Below are 14000 nucleotides of genomic sequence, written 5' to 3' on the forward strand. Positions count from 1 at the left end.
TTTATATTAAGTTTTACTATTTAAAAATAACTAACAAAAATGTAGAAAATAATTTAAAAGTGCACGCTTTTACTTTTTCTGTTATGTTCACAGGTACTATCTCTTAATAAACCCTAAATATAGTCTCCCATCATGTTTTCATTGTATTGGCAATGATAACGTTGTACGAAGCTCATAATGTCCTGGTGAAAACGTTCTCCTTGCTCTTCTGAATAAGCTCCCATGTTGTTTTTGAATTTATCTAAATGAACATGCAACACATGAACTTTTGATGACATCTTGCGGTCGATGACTTTAATTTTTTTAGCATATTTTCAACTAGTTTTTGTAGTTTCCCGCTTTGTTATTTCCTACAATTCTAGAAACGACTACTACGAAACTGTTCCAATTCACTTTTTGAGTACGATTCAGCAGCATTGGAAATTTTTCATCAGCGAAAATCTGTCTGATTTGCGGACCAACAAAAACCCTAGCCTTAAGCTTTGAATCTGATAATTTCGGAAAAAATGTCCTCAAGTATTCAAACGCTTCTGAGGTTTGATGCAGTTTTTTAACAAATTGTTTCACAAACCCTAAGTTAATGTGCCGAGGCGGCATTAACACTTTCGCTGCTTCAACAATTGGCTCAAATTTTACGTTTTCTTTCCCGACGCAAAGTTCTGTTCTTACAGGCCATGACCGTTGAGTATAATGCTTAGCAGCCGCTCTGCTATCCCATAAACACAAATAACACGGATACTTGAAGTCCCATAAAAAATCCCACCATTTTAAATCTCCAATCAGCTGCCAGTTATACTCGCGATACTTTACAAATTCAAGCAAAATTTTAACATTTTCTCACGTGTACCTTTTATGTCATTGCAAAAACAAATTCCATCTTCTTTTGTGAAACATGCTGAGAATATTTCATGCTTAGTCCGCTGATCCGTGATATCAACATCATCAAGCAAATTCCACTGTTTTAAAGAGCCTAACAGCTATGCTTTACTCTTTGGCAAAGTGAAATCCAAAATTATATCATTATATCATTAGAATCTTCTGTAGTAATAAGATGGTGCTTTGGTTGTTCTGGTGTAGGTAAAAACTCCTTATCGGAATTACTTTTATGAGAACTAAGAGATGAGCTATATATATTATAATGCACAATGCCACAAATCGATGAAATCGATGGTCGAACTAAACGAATTGCGCTTCGATTGCTTTACAACGCACCGATCCGAGAAGAGAAGGGGAATATCTTAATGCATTCTGTATCCTCCATTAAGTGTAGAACTGACACCATTAGGCATTTCGTATATTAAACGCAATAGTTTAACACCTCTAAAAATAATAAAAATGACAGACATCAAAAAGTCTAAAAGAATACATCTGAATCATCCACATTATTTTTGATTAACTAAAACTGTAATTTCCACCTAAACATTAAACAAGAACAAGAAAAATTGAATAACGCCTGAACACGTCATACACTCCACATATTTCACACTTGGTTTTTAAAGGATATAGGTGTTTAAGTTAACAATCTCATCTCAAAAGCAGCATCATTACGGTACCGCCCCGCACCTCGAAAACTTACATTATAGTAACGATTTGTATATCACGTTAACGTAACATTCAGGTTGCTCATTTGTTTTTCCCAGTTTTAACGAGCATAAACGAAACCACAATTTCATTTATTGCCCATCGCATTATCTACTTGACGTCATTAATATCTACTCTATAATTTTATCTTTACTCAAATCAGATCCAACCATTCTTTTGTCGTCTATAACTGATTGAAATGATTTTTCTAAATGTTTTGTTAATCTAACAGAAACGTCAACTGTGAAATGTTCGGACGTGACTAGTACTCACCCACTACGACGTGTTTTTGTTAAATCCTAGCTAATGAAAAAAAAAATCAAAATCAAACTTTCACTCGCGTGTTGTAGACTGAATCGTTGGCGATCTCGAATAGGTACTGAGTTGGAGTACCGTTCTTACTTGTCACATTGATTTCGACGAGGACTGATAACAATGCGCATTACAATCGTCTGCGTAATCTCATCTAGTTTGATAAGCGTTATCAGTACATAGCGTAAAGTCTATTTTCGTACCTGATTATACATAAGATGTATAATAACATTTATTTTTAAAATATAGGGTGCCCAAAATTTACGCTAGATTGATATTAGAATGTATAAAACAAAGTTATTTTCCAGCCGGCTTGGTGGCGCAGTGGTAAACGCGACAGGATGGTCTTTCTACTGTTGCGATAGCCGCGGATTCGAATACTTCTAGGGCATGGTCGTAAATTTATGTTTGTGATTGTCCTAGACAGGAGTGTAAAATCCGACAAGGAAAATGATCCCAGTCACGCCAGTAACCAGGCTGGGTAAGACCGGATGTGTTCTGGGATGGTCTCTAAGTTTCTCACTGATCAGTCGGTAGGCTTGATGCCGAGGACTGTGGTTCGGAGCCCACGTTAAACTATAGGTCCAGTCCAGATAAACCACTATTATTATTTTGGTATTGTTTGGGCTCGGCATCAACTTCAAACTGATTAGTTGATAGTAGTTGAAATAATATTTTAAATAAATAAACAGGCTTAGAGGTATGTATTAAGCTAAATCGTGTGTATATAGTAAAATATAAAACACGTGTAATAGGAAGGTTAAATAAGAACCTTGAACTAATATATTCTTTATCAAGAGTGTAATAAACACAAAACAAAAAAGTTATAAGAAAGTGTCTCCAACAACAGGGAACTTATGATAAAAAGTAAACTTGGCAATATTGGCAATATCAAACTATAATTTTTAGTAAGAAAATATACAAGCGGCAACGTTGTATGTAACCAATAGTGCTCTATATTCTGTGGGGTTTCGAGAAACAAGTTTCAACATTGTCAAACCATTCAATGAGATTTCAGTATGATTTCAAAAACTGTATTTTTTTTTTAAACCAACCGTTTCATTTCCTTTAAATCTTGAGAGTTAAAACGTTTGTTTAGTACTAGAATGTAAAACCACATTTCAAAATGATTAAACTAATAGAATGACGTCTTTTTCATTCCCTGCCTTTATTGAAGTCGAGAAAATAATAGAAATCATGCTGGTAGTAGTTGTCGTACCGAGAGCTATGTTGCCAAGTTTATGTTTATTCATTCAGACACTTTAATTATGATTTATCGATGAAGTAATATCTCAAAATAATATAATGTATTTTATTTCCGCTCCCTTTATATATTATTGTAATCAAAAATAGTAATATATTAAAATCGAGGTCTTGTCTCATATGAAATTTGACTTTTTATCAAAAATTCAACCCGTATCATTCTGCAATCACCCTATTGGCCTGATTTGGCTCTGTTGCACTTTCGCGAGCTGCACCAAACGCCTTGAGGGCATCGTTCTTTGAGTCAGTTGATTAAATCGCATCGAAAAAGACTTTAAACGACAGTTCAGAAATAGAATTGTTTCAAATAACCGAAAAAAAGTTGAAATAAACGTTTCATTAATTGATGATTTTTTTTCTTGCGTGAGAAAACCAATACCTTTTCTCTTTTATAAGTTGTACCGTTACAGCTTACTCGCGAGTTCATTTGTAACTCAGTCTTTCTGATTCCCTAAAGGTAAATTTAATTTGCCTCTTAACACTTAACACGTTACTGCGGCTGATGGCAGAATCCGCTACTCTCGCCATTAGCCTGACGCCGATGACGGTATGTACCTTCAACGAGACAATGGTCGACAACCGTCGAAATTTAATAAAGGAAAGTGCTTTAAAAATTAGATGCAGAAAATAAAAAAAGGAAAATGTATTTATATATCAGTTATAATTGGAATGATGACACTAACCAGCAATCACACACAAATATTGTATTTATCTAATGAAATCGGATTAATAGATTAACAAAAATGTATGTGTTTTCATATTTCGGTCGAGATTGATAATTTGCCTGATAAAAAATGATCTGAAAATATTGCAATGCGTTATGATATCTTGAACATCTGATCTGAAAGAATTACGTCAGTGTTCGGTGATGGATGCTATAGTAGTGTATGAAAAATATGTTAGAAATTTACTACCTCCAAGACCAAAGAAAGGCCCTTGAAAGTAAGTCGGTTTGTTCAAAAAAATATCGTTTTTGATATTTTTTTTATATTTGGATATACTTTTATTGATTCTATAGCAATATCGATATTTTTACATAATTAATGTACCAAATAAATTATTTTTGATCCGTGCCAAACTTCATTGTTTACTGACTGTGTACTGACGTTATATGACACAGGCGCACGTTTTGGCGGGATTCAGATCCTAAAATAGAAAAAAGAGTTTTCCCTAAATATTCTTACCCCCTGGATAAATAATATATATTTAAGAAAATGTTAACACATCACAATATTATGTTATAGAATGGTTAATTATTAAAAAAAACCGTTTTCGTTTTATTCTTAGTATCTTTTAATCAGGCAATCTCGGAACGCATAATATCAATATTGATGGCGGACATGTTAAGTAAATAACTTAAGATAATATATTATTCACCATCAGATAAACGGGAAATATAAATGTGCCTGCCGTACAGTAGTTGAGGTTCGACTCGTAAAGCAAGACTCGTTAAATCAGTTTAATCATTACGATGTCCCCTAGGTGGCGGTAACTAATTATAAGCTATTAAGATTTCGACACTCGACGATTTATATATCCCCTTGATTGACTGCTTTAAATATGATATTCAGCATTAAAAGGGGAGATTACAGTAATTAACAACAGGCAATGATAATCTTCAATCACTTAACCTATAATTTTCATCATGAGGTACACATAAAACTACAATAAACATACGCTTAAACGATTTAATGTTAAAACTGACATTTAAAACGATAACATACAAGAACATCCGCGGACGACATAACAATAATCTTTTTTCAACAATTCTAAATTATTTTTAACTTTTTTTTATAACATCTTTATTAGATACGCTTAGTAAAATCTTAATTATAAATTAATTTATTACTACACATTAATATGTATTCCTCTGTATTCCTATTATAAAATTATAATAACTTATACCTGTAGTTTACACTAAAGGTATACACTTTATACACCTATAAATTGATCTATGACAGATAATAATATAAAATGACAGTGACAGCTCTATAATTTTGGATCCCAGCTTTGAATAGTTACATAAATTTGATGAAAGTAAACAAGTTGCCCCTTTAAAATAACACTATATAACTGAACAACTTAATATTAAATAATACGATATTAAATAAAATTGAAGAAAATAAAAAATGAGTGTGATCAAGTGTCATGACATTTGAAGTTTAAATAAAATAAAAACAAAAAAATTACAGTTTTGATGATATCTGCAAAATATTGACAGTGACAGTTGAGAATGATATGGTACAATTATCGATTATTAAAGATTATGATTTAGACAACAAGCTTTACTTTTGCAATATTAAATAAATTAAAACTACTAAATAAAATTTAATGCAAATAAGGTAAGTATATATTGCCAGATGAAATAAAAGGTAGTAGAATATGTTTAATTATTGTGGAGCTTGTTGGGTGGCGGCAAGTAATTACAACTTGTCAGTTTTTGACATCTCCTATTAACCTAAAATTACACGTTTTACATATACGCATAACGATGATGTGTTGCCAAGTGTCCAATTTGTACGGGATTATTTCTATGTATAAACATTAAAGAAAAAAATGATCATTAATAATTACATAATATATAAAAAGGTAATAATTAATAATGTTTTTCTCAAAACAAAGGTGTAGTGTTAAAAATCAAGAAGCAACCATAAAAAAACAATACACAAAGCACGACTAATTTTTTATTTAAGCAATCGGTATGCAGGTTAATATCTCGGATTTTACATCTTCAGTCCGTTCAAGTCGATCGGTGTGGAATATGTTTAGTATAATATTGTTTCGAGCCGAACGACGATACATTGGTTTTTCTCATAAGACACTCATTTCTTTGGTTAAAACTAGGACAATAAGTTCTGATTATTCTATAAACACGACCGCTGTATTTACCCATAAGAGTTTTCAATGACGAAATGAAAAGGAAAAACCGAAAAGTAATCTATATATATATATATATATATATATATATATATATATATATATATATATATAAAAGTGTAATAAAGTGTGTTTAATCGAAATGATTCAGGATAATGACTTCATAATGGAGCGTGCATACCGCGCATCCATCTACCGAGCAAAAAACGTACCCTTTCGAAAGCAAAGGTAACTCGAATCACCTTGTATTTATCGAAAATAATAGAGCTCAGGGTTACAAAAAATTAATCTGGTTCCATTCCGTGCGGACCTTGTCCACTTTCCGGCGTTTTTTTCGGTACGACTGAGATTTATTTCCATTAACTCGGACGCACTGGATCCGAAGAAACTGATATCGAGATGAATCACCGTGACTTGTAGTTAAGGTACTTTAAGTAGCACAGAAAATCGGCGTAAACATGTCGATGAAATATAATATTTGCATATCCGCTTGCATCGTAAATATAAAATAATAAAATGCAATCCAACGGTATTTCTATTAAGGAAATATTAATACATAATGTCGTTGTCAGCAATAAACAAATTTATATCGAATTGAATTTTTAAGAAACATAAACACATTAAGAATTATAAACACTTCGTGTATTACTATCAATATAAAATTATGCATAAAAAACCAGTGGTACGTACCTAGTTGGGCCAATATCCAATCACTTAAACTTCACAAAAACAACAAAACAGTCAACTGAAAAACAAAAACACCAAAAAACGGAGAAAAATTATCACATTTTTTTATCCTGCTATGGTTCGGGTGGTCGCAGAATGCGTTGCATAGGTACACACGTCGAGTCGTGAAAGTCACGCGCGACTATTCTACCAAAACGACAGCGAAAGACTGCAGCAAAACGACCTGTAGCTAAGCCTGACCGCGGAATGGTGTTCTCGTCCGTTGAAGTCCTGAATTTTCCGTTTCCTGTACCGGTTTTCTATCAAAATCGCGCCTAGTTTCCGATGGGCCTATCACGATTATGATCGCGGCCGTTTTCCTGCAACAAGTTAACTGTATTTTCAACGCGGCAAACGTTGGCGTTTTACAACTATGCATTTAAAAACAATGTATTGATATACTCGCGGTATTACCAGCCACAAATCAAGAGAAAATATTATTCAAGCTAATACAATAAAAAGAAAATGTCACCGATTGTCAGGCGTCAGTTTTACGAAATAATTTTGTTTCTCGGAAATGAAAATAATGTATAATAAGAACTTAATATAAGTTTTACATTGATTTGAATTATTATTTTACAATATTATTACCCTTGTAAAATTCAGACAAACAGAATCATCATCATTTTTATCTTTAAAATGTTGTATACAAACAAATACTTTTCAAACTCTAATGACATGTTGAGTTGCATAACCTTCCCGAATTAACAAGATTAAGGATATTATTTGTTAATCCACCTAACTAAAATTAAGATAATTTTTAAAGATAAAATAAGAATAAGATAAAATATTATTATAGTATTTTATATATTTAACTAGCTTTTCGAAATAAATGATTTTGTTTCAGCCTAGACAGTATGTTGGGTTGCGTGATATTGGATGAAAATTATAAATACCCTTTATTGCCTATTGACATTTGACATAACAATAATCTTTTTTCAACAATTCTAGATTAATTTTAACTTTTTTTTTAACATCTTTATTAGATACGCTTAGTAAAATCTTAATTATAACTTAATTTATTACTACACATTAATATGTATTCCTCTGTATTCCTATTATAAAATTATAATAACTTATAGCTATAGTACACACTTTATATAAGTTCGTATGGTTTGGTTCGCTTCAATATCCTGACCATAGGACCAAAGTGGCTTTGTGATTGTCTTATAAATCAACCTCTTTAATTTTAGATCAAGTTGAGAATATCTTTCGACTAACCAGTGTAGTTGTTTTATTTTGGTTGCAATGTGTTTTGCGTTTTATCTAACATGATGTTATTTTAACAAATTATTGCCGAATTGTAAGTGTGAGTTATACGCAAGTTGACACTGAAATAACATGTTTTTCCACTAGTTATCACTAGTCTAGACATTTTTAGCCTCGTAATTAAATTAACATTTTAATATTTCTTCTTCACTCTGAGGAGTTTTTGCATTGTGGCAATTACGACATTAAACGATATAATTAGGAACATAATTAAAAATATAACGAATAACAATATACTTAAAAATTTATAATCTGCTGTCATCGAAAAATGCAAGATTATACAGATTCCTTGATTATCGTAACTATATATAAGTATTTATGAGTTAATTGTCATTGTTTATTTATAATAATATTGAAGGAGATTAAAATTAATCCTTGTATTTATAAAGATCAATTTTGATTGATATTTTTGTGTTTATAACATAATTCTTTCCGTTATTATATTTTGTTTTTTACTACCGAACTTGAAGTTACCCGTGACGATGGTTGAATGTGAAGTAATTAATTTTTTGTGTAAACTAGGATAATCTAGTAAGAACCTTGTTTTAATATGTTTCTATCCTTGTTAATCATAAATCGTCTTGTATATTCTCTTTTTACTTCTTAATAGAATATTAGTAAATAAGAAAACTATATATTTATTAAGTCATAATTGTTTTATTGAAATATATGTTCTATAATAATGATATTTAAATTACAAGGGTTTTGTTTACGTGTCCGATTGGGATTGGATTGATATTATTTTCTGTACAGTCGACTCAACAAGTCGCCACTTCTTTGTCATAAAACCAAACAGTTTTCGAATAAATTAAACGTATTTGATTTGATGAAACCCTATACGTTTTAGAATGTGACAAAAAGGATGTAGATATAGACATATTATTGTAAGATATCGATTATGCACATTAGAGATTACATAGAGGTTTTAAGATTTTGCATGTGAACATATGAATAAAATTTCTATTTATTTTATATGAGCTCCCTTGTTGACATGTACATGTTTAATGTTAAAGAAATTAGAATGTGATAGCTGTTGTGAAAAGTAATATTCATATTTTTATTTGATTCGATAAATTTAATAAATAAAAAACCAAATATTTTTTGAATCGGATTTTGATGAAATTTGAAATAGTTCAGGTAGGAAATAGTTTTAATTATAATCATCTGAGATAAAAAAAGATAGATTCTTTATCAGAAAAGATGTTGTTTGGAGTTCGAAGAAGACAAAATTTTAAAAATTCCAGGTATTGTGGAAAATACATTTTTACTTTTTTTATAGTTGCGGATTTTAAAACATGTTAGAAGCATAAATTATGTGGATATAGAGTAAAGAAGATGGCATGGATGTATAGTGAAAGTTAATATTAATTAGAACTTTATTCTTTAGATTACATGTTAAAAAGTTCTTTCACAATATTGTGGTGAATAATTGATAACAAATTATTAAAATTAAGACTGTTAAAATATATAATGATAAAACATATTTTATAACTATATTTATTATTCTCAATCTACTTATTGTTAATTAATTTAAAAGTACACACATTTAATAATCTACCTTCACCATTGTATCATTAATAGTTGATATACCTTGAGCATATATATTAAGATATCACTCTAATGCCTAGCTCCAGATATGTGTTAGGCAGCAAAATTTAAAATACTTTAATTTAGAATATAGAATCTAAGCGCAAAATATGTATCATTGTTCTTTCAATGTTGTTTTTAAAACTTAAAAATTATATTGTATAGGTTATGCTCTATGTATATAAAAGTGCTAATGCTATAAAAGTGAGTAGAAATAGAAATAGTGCGGGAAGCGTCTACCTTGAATTATCACGAATAAACCTATTTTCAAATATAAAAAAAAATGTAAAAAAGAGTATTTCTAATGTATGTCTGTGTAGTATAGAATTTAACTGACATTATGGTGGAGGTGCGAATGATTTCAATAATAAATGTTTTGGGTGGACACTTATTCTTATTTTAATCTGTAACTGAATAATAATAATAAAAGACTGGATGTACCTAGAAAGAATATCAAGAAGGATGTTTCAATAAAATTATTTTATATTACGAGCTACTTTCTCTTGAATATTTTTAATATTCTTGATTATTCTTTATTATGGTAATAATTACCACTAGTAGATTAGTTTAATTGAAATACTATTTGTTTAAAATTTGAATTTTAATTTGCTAACATGACGATCTTTATGAAATAAAATGGTAGGTACCAATATTAAACTTATTTGGAGCAGAATTTTCTTTAATCATTGGTGGGATCCACTTTTATTCAAACTTATTGATGAAGTCTAACCTTTTTTAACAATTTTTAATACTATTGTAAACAAGTTTTCAGTGCTCTGAAGTTTTAGCTTTGTAAAAGAAGAAAAATCTTGGAATATTATATTGTTATGCATTCTTGTTATTATGGTGGAGGTACCTGAATATTTAATAGGCCTTTTTCATTTATTTAAGGTCTATCTTGATAATAATTATAAAACATTAAAGCAACTAATTAATTTTAATTTTGTCGAGATTAAAATATTTATTTATATAATATATATAAAATATTATATATACACATTTTTAGTTACGCAATTAATATTGTCAAATACAATGTAAGGAATGATATAGTACGAAATATATTTGTTTGTTTTCAAACAAAATTAATGACTAAATATATTGGTTCAAACCTATATTGAATTATTAGACAGTGAGTTATTATTGAATACATATGAGTTAGTTTTTTATTATATAAGTATATTATTGTAGACAGGATCTGCAATAAATTAAAAACATAGGATCGTAAATATATTCTTGACAATATGGCGAAGGAAAAATTTTTTTTGAAAGGTTTGAATGACTAACTTGAGTTTTTAGTGATTAGATCACTATTTTGTTTTGAGCAACTGAAAGTGCCATTGGACTTGATTTTTTGTTTTGGATAAATGCAGATAAAGGTTTGACTTTTTATTCTTATTTACTATTTTTATTATAAAATGATAATTTTAAAATATTTACATATTTATTGTTATTCATTGTTAGGGATATAGATTATTTCTATAACACTAACATTAGTTTGTAACGATTTACTTATTTATTAACATTAACATTAAAATATTGAAATCCTATAGCGATATCAGGAGGAAATATCAAATTAATAAATCACTTCTTTATAATATATACAGTATTTATAATATATTGATATTATATCTATAATAAGGTCAATTTATTTGTGTATTTTTTTGGTTTTTTATATATAGCTCTATCTTTTAGAAAAAATATTAGTCTAGATTACTGTAATTACATATTTGCAATATTTCTACGATAGTATGGATCAATTTATTTCTGTATTATTTAATTTTTTTGTTATATCTATTTTGTGTCTATTTCTTTAATAAAAATTGGAGACTTCTGTTTTATTTTATTTTTTAGTCAGTTACATTGAATTAGAACCTAACTGGATGAACATAATTCTGTATAAATAATATAATTAGCAGAAAAATATAATTATTATGACTTTTTCTACACCAGATAAAATATGGAGGCAAATGCTTATCATAAAACAGCCATAAACTAATAGAAATTGATTTTAGCATTTAATAATTTTATTACCCTATTTCTTTTCACCGGGTAAATGTCCCGGAAAATAACTCCTCTTCCATTCTTTCCTTCCCATAAAAAAACAGATTTCTCCACAAATTTTACGAGGATATTTAATTTGTAACTTATCATAAATCAAATCTCTTTCACTGGCCGAAATCCCCTCCGATAAAGGACTCCGGACCTGACCGATCCGTCCCGATAAGCCAGCGCCCTACTTTACCGGCCATCGTCACGCACACCCTCCGCACGGAATCTGACAGTCGATTTTTCTAGTGGACCAAATAATGTAATGATTTACCTGTAACCGGACCAACAATTAATATTTGAATCGTATTTTTGTATCTGTATATACGTTCTATTGATTCAGTGCATTATGTGTTGTGCCATTAATCTACTATACGTTTGATCACCGTCTATTATCCCTTGTTGTTTGACGTTTTTTATCGCCATATTTTAGTAAAACCACTTGTTAACATTCGGTGTTTTAATTATTTATGACTGCATCTTGCTTGAAGCACGCAATCGTAGTGTCTTGGAGCTTTTTTAATTTTTACAAACCCTTTCTGTGTCGTTCCTATTTTCTTCGTATTGTTCGTCTCTTTTTGTCGCCTTTATCATGATTGGGTAAGTTGATATCTATGTAGATTGTTTATTTACTTAACCTTATTCTTATTCTTTTATATCGATGAGGTTTCTCATGTTAATATTTGTATTTAAACGGCACCAGACAAAGCATGCTGTTATGTTGTTTACGATTTTTGATAAACGTTTCAGTGTTTTTTCAATTGTTCTTGTGTTATTTAGTCTGACTATTGGCCCGCATGTTTTCGGAAACACTTGTTGGTTTTTTTGGGGATGCTATCTGATGAGCGATCTCGATATTTTAAGTTAGCAAACAAATTTAATGTAAATTATATTATTATTCGCAACTAAAATTGTTCTCGCATGGGTTATGAATATATTCAACAAGTGGGATAATCTCTTGAGAACTATTACGAACTGTTAAAATCAGTTTCTGCTGTTCTAATTGCGTGAATAGTATAATTATTTGAATAAGTAATAGATTTGAACATTGTTTAAAAAAATGCGAATCATATTTCTTTTAATTATGTTATAGAAAATTGAGAGTACAGAAACAAAATGTGTACAGAGTACACATTGTTTGCTGGTTTTTATGAAAAAATTGTACTTTTTTTTTAAAAAATCTAGGTACCTTTTTGTTAGTACTTTCATATTGTTAGTTTCTTCATATTGTCATGCCACTCAGTATTTTATGTTTTTATATGGTGTAAACTTTTGCTTAAATAGGCCGAATGATGTTCGAAACAAGAAACAATAAAAAATCTGGTGAATACAGCGGGTGGTGTACAACTATCCTTTTCTAAAGTTTCTAAATAATCTAAAATTAAGCTAAATAAGTTAGTAGAGTAATTTTGTTATATCCGTAATAGTACTGGGCGAGTGTTTTCAGTTTACAGAATTTCTTGGTTTAGTTCCAGCCACTATTTCTGGACTCTATAGAGTCGCACAAATAGTTATGTACGGTTTGTTCAATAGTATTTTAAGAGTAATATTCACCTTGTCTGTCAATGTTGATATATGATTAGATGGATTCCGTTTTCATTATTAATTACTTACGATTCAAGAACCTTCTTTTTTATGCATCATAATCAGGATTTAAAATGCAAAATCTTGGCGTTCAGCGTTTGCCATCTTTACTTTATATGAAACTTAATTTTTCAATGATTTTAAACAACGTGAAAGTGTCTCGATTTACTTATAATGTAAATGTAGGTCAGATATGAATATTCATTGAATAATGTTTCCAATTTTTAGCCTCTGTTTCTTTTTAGTGTTTCATTAGGTCTTTTGGTGGATCTCCAACATTAAACTTGTAATTCCTAAACTTTTAAGTTTATTAATAAATTTTTCTTGTTTGCTCTGTATGGACTGCAGATTTTTGTATTTTTTAAAATTAATTACTTCTTTCATTAAATATGTTTAGTAGAGTCTTAATTTACTAATTAATCTATTACTACTCTTCTGTTGTACTTGCATTAATACACAAGCAAGGCGGGTACGGGTTTAATACATCAATACGTATTTCTCAAATCTTTTTGTAATTAAAGTCAAGTTAGCTAAGATCCGCTATCAAAAATATCGTTTATTCGATTCAATGCTTGATATTCTCTTAAGTAAAATATATGATCTAACATTTCAAGGTTTTTTTTAATATACTAGGTCATTCAATAAGTTCGTGGAGCGACATTTATTAAGTACTCAACAGTGTGGATAGTTGTGAATGCAGTGGATTTTAGATTTTCATCTAGTCAATAAAAACTGAGGATTCACTAAGGACTAAC

General features: G+C 29.7%; 1 protein-coding gene across 2 annotated transcripts in view; it reads right to left on the bottom strand.

The window, feature by feature from the left end:
• Positions 1-6932, bottom strand: part of kermit (PDZ domain-containing protein GIPC-like protein kermit) — a 32110-nt gene extending 25178 nt beyond the window's left edge. The window contains exon 1 of one of the 2 annotated variants that reach the window (XM_076409624.1): positions 6724-6932. The gene's annotated coding sequence lies outside the window, so the exon portion shown is untranslated. Of the gene's footprint in view, positions 1-1854; positions 1998-6723 lie in introns of those variants that run through there. The other variant, XM_076409623.1, reaches the window with a different exon arrangement.
• Between the last annotated feature and the right edge of the window lie 7068 nt (positions 6933-14000).

The sequence above is a fragment of the Rhynchophorus ferrugineus genome, unplaced genomic scaffold, assembly GCF_030347505.1.
Source record: "Rhynchophorus ferrugineus isolate W39M unplaced genomic scaffold, kcgeb_rfMv2 rfM7, whole genome shotgun sequence".
NCBI classification, from domain to species: domain Eukaryota; kingdom Metazoa; phylum Arthropoda; class Insecta; order Coleoptera; family Curculionidae; genus Rhynchophorus; species Rhynchophorus ferrugineus.